This window comes from Bombina bombina, chromosome 5 (assembly GCF_027579735.1).
Source record: "Bombina bombina isolate aBomBom1 chromosome 5, aBomBom1.pri, whole genome shotgun sequence".
In the NCBI taxonomy this organism is placed as follows: domain Eukaryota; kingdom Metazoa; phylum Chordata; class Amphibia; order Anura; family Bombinatoridae; genus Bombina; species Bombina bombina.
In genome coordinates this window covers 684,396,047-684,408,311 of record NC_069503.1, presented here as the reverse complement: position 1 = coordinate 684,408,311, position 12,265 = coordinate 684,396,047, and the positions used below count along the sequence as shown (strand labels likewise).

Here is a 12,265-nt window from a genome sequence, read left to right as displayed (position 1 = left end):
CGTTGGCTTGCAGTGTAGCCACTCACTCAACTGCCATGCCATCGATTCATAGCTGTTAATATAGAGCATGCCCCAATACTGAAATAAACAGTGAATTACAAGGGCTTTGCGGTTCAGATTAACTGTTGATTTCAGCGCTAGAGCATGCTCTGTATTAACAGCTATGTATGGTACTGCATTTGATTGGCTGTACCTGTAGCCCAAACAAAGAGGACAAAAAAGGCTCAAGACAAAGTAGGAAAAAGCCCATCCAAAGGGGTAATACTACTTGAAATATAGTTTTAAAAACTTGTGAAAAAAAGCTTTAAACTGGACTGTGTTGCAATCTTAAAAATGTAGTAAAGAGATTCTGTATGTTTACTGTTCCTTTAAGTGTACTACATGGTTTTAAAGAAAACATAATTTATGCTTACCTGATAAATTTATTTCTCTTGTAGTGTATCCAGTCCACGGATCATCCATTACTTATGGGATATTAACTCCTCCCCAACAGGAAGTGCAAGAGGATTCACCCAGCAGAGCTGCTATATAGCTCCTCCCCTAACTGCCATTACCAGTCATTCGACCGAAAACATGCAGAGAAAGGAAAACCATAGGGTGCAGTGGTGACTGTAGTTTAATGGAAAAATTACCTGCCTTAAAGTGACAGGGCGGGCCGTGGACTGGATACACTACAAGAGAAATAAATTTATCAGGTAAGCATAAATTATGTTTTCTCTTGTTAAGTGTATCCAGTCCACGGATCATCCATTACTTATGGGATACCAATACAAAAGCTTAAGTACACGGATGACGGGAGGGACAGGTAGGCTCTTTATACGGAAGGAACCACTGCCTGAAGAACCTTTCTCCCAAAAACAGCCTCTGAAGAAGCAAAAGTGTCAAATTTGTAAAATTTGGAAAAAGTATGAAGAGAAGACCAAGTTGCAGCCTTGCAAATCTGTTCAACAGAAGCCTCATTCTTAAAGGCCCAAGTGGAAGCCACAGCTCTAGTAGAATGTGCTGTAATTCTTTCAGGAGGCTGCTGTCCAGCAGTCTCATAGGCTAACCGTATTATGCTACGAAGCCAAAAGGAGAGAGAGGTAGCCGAAGCTTTTTGACCTCTCCTCTGACCAGAATAAACGACAAACAGGGAAGACGTTTGTCGAAAATCCTTAGTTGCCTGTAGATAAAATTTCAGGGCACGGACTACATCTAGATTGTGTAGCAGACGTTCCTTTTTCGAAGAAGGATTAGGACACAAAGATGGAACCACAATCTCTTGATTGATATTCCTGTTAGTGACCACCTTAGGTAGGAACCCAGGTTTAGTACGCAGAACTACCTTGTCTGAATGAAAAATCAGATAAGGAGAATCACAATGTAAGGCAGATAACTCAGAGACTCTTCGAGCCGAGGAAATCGCCATTAAAAACAGAACTTTCCAAGATAACAACTTGATATCAATGGAATGAAGGGGTTCAAACGGAACCCCCTGTAAAACATTAAGAACTAAGTTCAAACTCCATGGTGGAGCAACAGTTTTAAACACAGGCTTGATCCTAGCTAAAGCCTGACAAAAAGCTTGAACGTCCGGAACTTCTGACAGACGTTTGTGTAAAAGAATGGACAGAGCTGAAATCTGTCCCTTTAAGGAACTAGCGGTTAAACCCTTTTCTAAACCTTCTTGTAGAAAAGACAATATCCTCGGAATCCTAACCTTACTCCATGAGTAACTCTTGGATTCGCACCAATATAAGTATTTGCGCCATATCTTATGGTAAATCTTTCTGGTAACAGGCTTCCTAGCCTGTATTAAGGTATCAATAACTGACTCAGAAAAACCACGTTTTGATAAAATCAAGCGTTCAATTTCCAAGCAGTCAGCTTCAGAGAAATTAGATTTTGATGTTTGAAGGGACCCTGGATCAGAAGGTCCTGTTTCAGAGGTAGCGACCAAGGTGGACAGGATGACATGTCCACTAGATCTGCATACCAAGTCCTGCGTGGCCATGCAGGCGCTATTAGAATCACTGATGCTCTCTCCTGTTTGATTCTGGCAATCAATCGAGGAAGCATCGGGAAGGGTGGAAACACATAAGCCATCCCGAAGGTCCAAGGTGCTGTCAAAGCATCTATCAGAACCGCTCCCGGATCCCTGGATCTGGACCCGTAACGAGGAAGCTTGGCGTTCTGTCGAGACGCCATGAGATCTATCTCTGGTTTGCCCCAACGTCGAAGTATTTGGGCAAAGACCTCCGGATGAAGTTCCCACTCCCCCGGATGAAAAGTCTGACGACTTAAGAAATCCGCCTCCCAGTTCTCCACTCCCGGGATGTGGATTGCTGACAGGTGGCAAGAGTGAGACTCTGCCCAGCGAATTATCTTTGATACTTCCATCATTGCTAGGGAGCTTCTTGTCCCTCCCTGATGGTTGATGTAAGCTACAGTCGTGATGTTGTCCGACTGAAACCTGATGAACCCCCGAGTTGTTAACTGGGGCCAAGCCAGAAGGGCATTGAGAACTGCTCTCAATTCCAGAATGTTTATTGGTAGGAGACTCTCCTCCTGATTCCATTGTCCCTGAGCCTTCAGAGAATTCCAGACAGCGCCCCAACCTAGTAGGCTGGCATCTGTTGTTACAATTGTCCAGTCCGGCCTGCTGAATGGCATCCCCCTGGACAGATGTGGCCGAGAAAGCCACCATAGAAGAGAATTTCTGGTCTCTTGATCCAGATTCAGAGTAGGGGACAAGTCTGAGTAATCCCCATTCCACTGACTTAGCATGCACAATTGCAGTGGTCTGAGATGTAGGCGTGCAAAGGGTACTATGTCCATTGCTGCTACCATTAAGCCGATCACCTCCATGCATTGAGCTACTGACGGGTGTTGAATGGAATGAAGGACACGGCATGCATTTTGAAGCTTTGTTAACCTGTCTTCTGTCAGGTAAATCTTCATTTCTACAGAATCTATAAGAGTCCCCAAGAAGGGAACTCTTGTGAGTGGAAGAGAGAACTCTTCTTTTCGTTCACCTTCCATCCATGCGACCTTAGAAATGCCAGTACTAACTCTGTATGAGACTTGGCAGTTTGAAAGCTTGAAGCTTGTATCAGAATGTCGTCTAGGTACGGAGCTACCGCAATTCCTCGCGGTCTTAGTACCGCCAGAAGAGCACCCAGAACCTTTGTGAAGATTCTCGGAGCCGTAGCCAATCCGAATGGAAGAGCTACAAACTGGTAATGCCTGTCTAGAAAGGCAAACCTTAGATACCGGTAATGATCTTTGTGAATCGGTATGTGAAGGTAAGCATCCTTTAAATCCACTGTGGTCATGTACTGACCCTTTTGGATCATGGGTAAAATTGTCCGAATAGTCTCCATTTTGAACGATGGAACTCTTAGGAATTTGTTTAGGATCTTTAAATCCAGGATTGGCCTGAAAGTTCCCTCTTTTTTGGGAACCACAAACAGATTTGAGTAAAACCCTTGTCCCTGTTCCGACCGTGGAACTGGATGGATTACTCCCATTAATAAAAGCTCTTGTACGCAGCGTAGAAACGCCTCTTTCTTTATTTGGTTTGTTGACAACCTTGACAGATGAAATCTCTCTCTTGGGGGAGAGTATTTGAAGTCCAGAAGGTATCCCTGAGATATTATCTCTAGCGCCCAGGGATCCTGGACATCTCTTGCCCAAGCCTGGGCGAAGAGAGAAAGTCTGCCCCCCACTAGATCCGTTCCCGGATCGGGGGCCCTCAATTCATGCTGTTTTAGGGGCACCAGCAGGTTTCCTGGCCTGCTTGCCCTTGTTCCAGGACTGGTTAGGTCTCCAGCCTTGTCTGTAGCGAGCAACAGATCCTTCTTGTTTTGGAGCAGAGGAAGTTGATGCTGCTCCTGCTTTGAAATTCCGAAAGGAACGAAAATTAGATTGTCTAGCCTTAGGTTTGGCTCTGTCTTGAGGCAGGGCATGGCCTTTACCTCCTGTAATGTCAGCGATAATTTCTTTCAATCCGGGCCCGAATAAGGTCTGCCCTTTGAAAGGTATATTAAGAAATTTAGACTTAGAAGTAACGTCAGCTGACCAGGATTTTAGCCACAGTGCTCTGAGCGCCTGAATGGCGAATCCGGAATTCTTAGCCGTAAGCTTAGTTAAATGTACTACGGTATCTGAAATAAATGAGTTAGCTAACTTAAGAGCTTTAAGCCTGTGTGTAATCTCATCTAATGGAGCTGATTCAAGTGTCCCTTCCAGAGACTCAAACCAAAATGCTGCTGCAGCTGTGACAGGCGCAATGCATGCAAGGGGTTGCAATATAAAACCTTGTTGAACAAACATTTTCTTAAGGTAACCCTCTAACTTTTTATCCATTGGATCTGAAAAGGCACAGCTATCCTCCACCGGGATAGTGGTACGCTTAGCTAAAGTAGAAACTGCTCCCTCCACCTTAGGGATCGTTTGCCATAAGTCCCGTGTGGTGGTGTCTATTGGAAACATCTTTCTAAATATCGGAGGGGGTGAGAACGGCACACCGGGTCTATCCCACTCCTTAGTAACAATTTCAGTAAGTCTCTTAGGTATAGGAAAAACGTCAGTACTCGACGGTACCGCAAAATATTTATCCAACCTACACATTTTTTCTGGTATTGCAACTGTGTTACAATCATTCAGAGCCGCTAACACCTCCCCTAGTAATACACGGAGGTTTTCCAGCTTAAATTTAAAATTTGAAATATCTGAATCCAATCTGTTTGGATCAGAACCGTTAGCCGCAGAATGAAGCTCTCCGTCCTCATGTTCTGCAAGTTGTGACGCAGTATCTGACATGGCCCTAACATTATCAGCGCACTCTGTTCTCACCCCAGAGTGGTCACGCTTACCTCTTAGTTCTGGTAATTTAGCCAAAACTTCAGTCATAACAGTAGCCATATCCTGTAATGTGATTTGTAATGGCCGCCCAGATGTACTCGGCGCTACAATATCACGCACCCCCCGAGCGGGAGATGCAGGTACTGACACGTGAGGCGAGTTAGTCGGCATAACTCTCCCCTCGTTGTTTGGTGAAATGTGTTCAATTTGTACAGATTGACTTTTATTTAAAGTAGCATCAATACAGTTAGTACATAAATTTCTATTGGGCTCCACTTTGGCATTAGCACATATAGCACAGATGTCTTCCTCTGAATCAGACATGTTTAACACACTAGCAAATAAACTAGCAACTTGGAAATACTTTTCAAGTAATTTACTATAATATGAAAACGTACTGTGCCTATAAGAAGCACAGAAAGAGTTATGACAGTTGAAAGTTAATAAACTGAAAGGTTATAGCATCAAATCTTTGTAAAAAACACAATTTTAGCAAAGGCTTGTTCCCATTAGCGAAGGATAACTAACCCTGATAGCAGAAAAAAAAAGTTACAGAAATAAACGTTTTTTATCACAGTCAACTACAATCTCACAGCTCTGCTGTGAATGATTACCTCCCTCAAAACAAGTTTTGAAGACCCCTGAGTTCTGTAGAGATGAACCGGATCATGCAGGAAATACAATGAGCTTCTGACTGAATTTTTTGACCTCCCCCTCACACACAACAGTGAGAGAGATCAGTAAACTGTCATAAATTAAATAAAACAACTGCCAAGTGGAAAAAATAATGCCCAAAACATTTTATTCACCCAGTACCTCAGAAAATGAAACGATTTTACATGCCAGCAAAAAACGTTTAACATAAATTAAGTGTTATTAAAGAGCCTGTTGCCAGTCCCTGCAAATTAGGCTAAAGTCTTATGCACACAGTATAATTCCAGTGAAGTGCCATTCCCCAGAATACTGAAGTGTAAAATATACATACATGACAGCCTGATACCAGTTGCTGCTACTGCATTCAAGGCTGAGTTTACATTATATCGGTATGGCAGAATTTTCTCATCAATTCCATTGTCAGAAAATAATAAGCTGCTACATACCTCTTTGCAGATTAATCTGCCCGCTGTCCCCTGATCTGAAGTTTACCTCTCCTCAGATGGCCGAGAAACAGCAATATGATCTTAACTACGCCGGCTAAAATCATAGTAAAAACTCAGGTAGATTCTTCTTCAAATTCTACCAGAGAAGGAATAACACACTCCGGTGCTATTATAAAATAACAAACTTTTGATTGAAGGTATAAAACTAAATATAATCACCATAGTCCTCTCACACATCCTATCTAGTCGTTGGGTGCAAGAGAATGACTGGTAATGGCAGTTAGGGGAGGAGCTATATAGCAGCTCTGCTGGGTGAATCCTCTTGCACTTCCTGTTGGGGAGGAGTTAATATCCCATAAGTAATGGATGATCCGTGGACTGGATACACTTAACAAGAGAAAATCCAATTACATAATGCTAAACTATTTCACACAAAATATGCATTGTATATACATACTGTGTACAGGATTATTATTTTAATGGTAGGAATTGAGATTACATATATATATATATATATATATATACATACACACACACACACAGGTATATATATATATATATATATATATAGATAGATAGATAGATAGATAGATAGATAGATAGATATTGCGGGGAAAGTCATAAATTGGGTAATCCTAGGATTACCCGAGTAAAACGGACATTACCCAAGCGGCTGTGGGTAAAACCCGATGTATGATTATAAACCCCCTCAGAGTGTGGCGTCACCGCATCAAACATATATAGCATGCACTGTAATTCCCCCATCTTCACTATCTCATTTGGTTCACTCCCCAAGGTTCACTTGGGCCGGATGCCAGAGGACCTTCCTTGAACAGCCCAGGTGGAGGCAAAAGAAATAGTGTAGATGGGGAAATTACAGTACATCAGGCTTTTCCCACAGCCGCTTGGGTAATGTCCATTTTACCCGGGTAATCCTAGGAATATCCGGATTTCTTACTTTACCCGTAACACACACACACACACACACATACATATTATATATATATTATATATATATATATATATATATATATATATATATATATATATATATATTAAAAAGAGAGACACACACACTCAGCTGAGACAGAACAAAAGCTAGAATAACTTCCATGCCTGTTCATTTTCATTGCCACTCAGGGTGCATACTCTTAGCACACAATGACTTTTCACAGAGAAAAAATATCCTGTAGCATATCAGTCTGACCCTGCCCAATGACAGTCTAGTGCCGAAATACCAGACAATTCTTCTCTGAACAAGAGAAACAACAACAACCCCAGGCGATCGTTTCGGCCTTATTTTAAAATAATTAGAAAAAAATACATTTTCGGTTTTAGTTCTCGGTCAAGTGTATCCTGGATTTTCGGGTTCGGTTTCGGTCCAGAATTTCCATTTCGTTGCATAACTTATATATACACATACACTATTAGAATTATATTATTGCGGCACCAGATCCCCTTCCCCAAAGAATAAAAGCTTGAAAACAGGAGTCCTCCTGCAGTTGCCTGCATTTTAACCCTATGCAGTTATATGAAGCAAATGAAAATACCTCAACGTAAGAGGATAATTTAGAAGCGCTGGGTTCAAAAACATGCAGCTTAACGGACGTAGATCTATTTAAATCAGATAAGATAGAGGAGATTTTATCAGAAAACGACCTTTTTTACTCTTACTTAAAGGAGGCATAGCTGCCAACATTTCAGATACAATAGAGCTTACAAAATATTTAAATTATGGATCAAAATCTGAAGAACTCCCATATATTGAACACACCGAGGGAGGACAGATACCCTTAGAAGCAAGAGTAGCATTGGTTGATTAGAATGCATTAAATGATCAATACAAGATTTACAAAGCTTAGCAGGGGGCATAATATAGACAAGCTTGCAAAACACACATTTAATATATTAGTCGGAAAATGTTAAGGGGATCTAGCTTCTGAGGCCCTAACATTCACAGTAGTGAGGACAGATTCAGTATGCTTCATAATGAAGTAACAGGCCTAAGAAACCAAAGAAAGAAAATAAGTGGAAACAAAATAATCATAAGCATTAATGGCAGGAGAAAACACAATCCTATAGCCCCAACAAAGCTCTTGGCAAAATTGAAAATCTTACCCCTCCACAAAAAAAGGCTGAAACAAGCAAAGAAGTATTAAGCCTTCATCCAGCTGTGCTAAAGAAACGATGAGTGCTAACCCGATACAGTGAAGAGGGAAAAAAAAAATGCAGAGCACCAGGAATGGAAAAACAACTGACAGGCGTTAAAACGAACAAAGCGTGTTAAATAGAAAACGCTAGCAAAAACCTGAAGCTTTCTAGAAAGCTGACAAACACGTCAGTAGCGCACAACGGAAACTAGAAATATGTAATGCCCCTAAAAATCTGAAACGCGATAACATAAACCTATAGGTTGCACAATAGTCCCCCCTCCACCTTGATGTACAACCCAACTGTACCTACTAATATTCAGTGCCTACAATAACAAAACCCATGCTCATCTATTAGGCACCCACACTAGTTGACTTACGACTTAAAGAAATTACTGCTTCCAGTAGACAGCCAATCAAGTGTTGTATGTGTGACAGCAGAGGATCTGTATATATGGAGTATAAGCCAATACAACAGGATGAGGCTAGGGACCAGTCCCTGCGACACCCGTGCCTGTGACTAACTCCCTTTGGGTGTAATTGTACAACTACCTCATACTCCAAAAGCTTCCCTTTGAAAAACAAAAGCTCTCTGAGCGGAAACTGGACCTCAAATGGGTCAGTTTCCAGGAAGGTGGGTGGGGATTTAAGGGCACTTGGAGTCTTGGGAATCTTTGCCTTCTCCTAGTGGTCAGGAGAGGTATTACCCAGGTGGACACTCACCACCTTTATGAAAGAAAATAATATGTGCTTAATATTCCTTGTTAAGCATGTTTTTAAACATCCTAAATATGGTAAAAGAAACTAATACCTAGTTCAAGAAGTTATTAAGGTATTCCTCCCATAACGATTGTACTTCAGGTATGAACCAGTTTTTAAAAACTTCACCATATATTTGGTAAAACCAGCAGCTGCTATTTTTTGCCTAATGTATATAAAACTCTTCTATGGCACAATGCATATTTACAAGTATAATAAGCACTGTAATATATAATGAAGTCAGCCATATCAACACATATATACTACATCATACAGCATACCTACTGCCAGAATTCACTGGTAACAGTGGCCTAGAAGCTTGTGAGATTGCCGATGGGCCTCAATGGAAAGGTGAGATCATCATATACATGCATTGAGCCCCTCTTCACCTATCCTTCAGAGCTTATTGTGAGTGGACATTTAACATCTATAGTTGCCCAGCATATGCAATATATCACATGAAACAAGAACTTAATGCTATGGAGTTAAATACTATGAACCACAATAACTTAATAAATGCTTGAAAAATGTAAAGTTTGTAAGTGAAGACTATTATAAGAGTAGTCTCGCTAGATGGAACAAGAGAACGGAAACCTTTCAGACAAAACCAGGGGCTGACAGTGGGTGTTCAAGGGGCATGAATGTAATTTTCCTCCTAAAGCTCAACTGAGCATGATGAATACATAAATGTTGCCCCAATTAAAGGGACACTGAACCCAAATTTTTTCTTTTGTGATTCAGATAGAGCATGAAATTTTAAGCAACTTTCTAATTGACTCCTATCATCAAATGTTCTTTATTCTCTTGGTATCTTTATTTGAAATGCAAGAATGTAAGTTTAGATGCCGGCCCATTTTTGGTCAACAACCTAGGTTGTCCATGCTGATTGGTGGATAAATTCATCCACCAATCAAAAACTGCTGTCCAGAGGTCTGAACCAAGAAAAAAGCTTAGATGCCATCTTTTTTATATAAAAATATATAATAATAAGAGAACAAAGAAACATTGATAATAGGAGTAAATTAAAAAGTTGCTTAAAATTGTATGCTCTATCTGAATCACGAAAGAAAATTTTTGGGTTCAGTGTCCCTTTAAGTATTTCATCTCGACGGGATGTCTTCGTTTTTATTTATCTTTGATTTTTCTATCATTATTTTTTCTGCATAAGTAAGTGGGACCGCTTTATAAAGGGTACTTTATTGCTTTGTGTTGTAAGGTTTTGAATGTGTTTTTTGTTTGTTTGTTTTTTAATGCCAGTATCTGAACTCGTTTTATGCTCACAGAAGTAAACGGTTACAAGATAGATCTGGTTTAATTGATTAGAATGGGGCTGAGCTTGCAACTCATGACTGTGGGTAAAACCTTTATGAATTCAAAAATTTTCAAGTAACAATGTGTCAGGGAGTTTTTGTTTTGGGAGATATTAATTTTCACAAGCAGGTATTATTGTATCTGCGCCAGTATTTCTGCTGGCCTATGACCATTTCAGTGAGTCATCTAGTTACTGTAGCCTATTTTTTCATAATTCTTTTCCATACTTACTAGCTTGTTATAAATAAGATTGGTCAAACTCTGTACATCTGACTCAGATTTTCTTCAGTGAAAGCTTTTCTCTGTATGTGACTCAAAACATTTTCAATAAAAAACAAAAACAAATTCAGGAACAAAAGTATTTAAAAGTTACTTCTTAACCCTTATATTAAAATCTGATTCAAACAAACATCTATTTACTACTAGCAACAACAAATTAAAAACAAATCACATATTTTAACTGTAATATACACAAAACATATGCATAAGGTGTGTGTAATACCAATTATAACTATATTTAGACCACTTGCAGATTTAGCACAATACACTAAATTAATCTCGTATCTGGCACCATTTACATTAGGACACTGATGCAGGAAATATATTAGATCGGCAATTGTATGTGCCAACTAAGGAAATTATTGTAGGCAGTTAAAGGATATTTAGGTGGAAGTGTCCAAACAAAACATATTTAACGATCGGAAAGCTATAAAAAAATTGCTTGTAAATAAACAAAATAAGAACATTAACTTGTTCAAGTATGGTTGATTATATATCAGATACGCTCATAAATAGCCAAAACTACAACTAAGAATTATTTCACCCTTCAACATCAATACAGTGAGTGGTGCTAAGTGTTGTATTATATGTAGTAATGCTAAACAGTCATTTTTAAAGGGACAGGAAACCCCAAATTTTTCTTTTGTGATTCGGAGAGAGCATTCCCTTCCTTCCCGGGAATTTTAGAGAAGAGCTTGCCCAAAATACCGGAGAATTTTTAGAAAATTTGCTATCACTCCATTTAAACAGAAATAGAGCCTTGCTTTTTTTTTTTTTTTTTTTTTATTTACCTGTTAAAAATATATATAAATATATATATATATATATATATATATATATATATATATATAAATATATATAAGTAAACAACCCAAGGTATTGATATAGGCCCATTTTGGTATATTTCATGCCACCATTTAACCACCAAACGCAATCATACTTTTACCTGGCAAAGTACACCCCAACATCGACACCCAAACCACTCAAGTACATCTTGGTTGGGCTGTAGGACACACACAGGCTCACAATTTGTCAACCCCATAAATGTAGTGCTTAGTAAAAATAAATAAATATTATATACATTTCTTCCAGCTTTTTCCACAACATGATCAAAAGCAGTAAGTATTTCAAGAATTGAAGGACTTTTAACAGAAAATAAATGCTTTTTGAAGCTCCTTATTGGTTGTCCCTTCCCCAAAAAAGAAATAAATATTTGAACACAACCTTTTAGAGTAGTCTGCAGGTTAAATGAAACAAATGTGTATTTCTAATTTCTCCTAACAAGGAAAAGAAGTTGTATAAGAATATTTAATGATCTACTAAACATTTAAAGGGACATTCTAATGAAATAAATGCTGTAATTCCTTAGAGTATGCCATTTTGTACTAGTATCACCTTTTAGCGATCCGATTAACCCCAGCAATGCAGTTAAACAAAGCATCACTCAAGAGCCACAGCACAACCAGTGAGTCAATTAGTTGCGCTATACACATGTAGCCACAACTAAGTTTGCCTTGATAAAGAACTGCAATGCATTGCAACTCTCAGATACTTGGCTTGAAAGGAACACTAAATAAAACACTAACAAATCAGAGCATTTAAAAAGACACTATACTCAGACAAGCAACTGATAAGAGTTAATGTATCCACAGCTGCTACAGGAAATGTCTTCAAATGGGCTGAACTTTCTTTCTCATCCATCACTGGCGGGTTGATATCTGCCTCTTGTTTACATAGATTTTCTATAGCTATTACTGCTATATTGAAATTTTCAATATAGGTGGCAACTTCAACAGACAAGAGAAGCTTTCACGTATGACA

The 12,265-nt window shown here is 39.3% G+C and overlaps 1 protein-coding gene across 2 annotated transcripts in view; it reads right to left on the bottom strand.

Moving 5' to 3' along the window:
- Positions 1–12,265, bottom strand: part of GMDS (GDP-mannose 4,6-dehydratase) — a 1,339,054-nt gene that overhangs the window by 1,039,425 nt on the left and 287,364 nt on the right. The gene's annotated exons all lie outside the window — the stretch shown is intronic.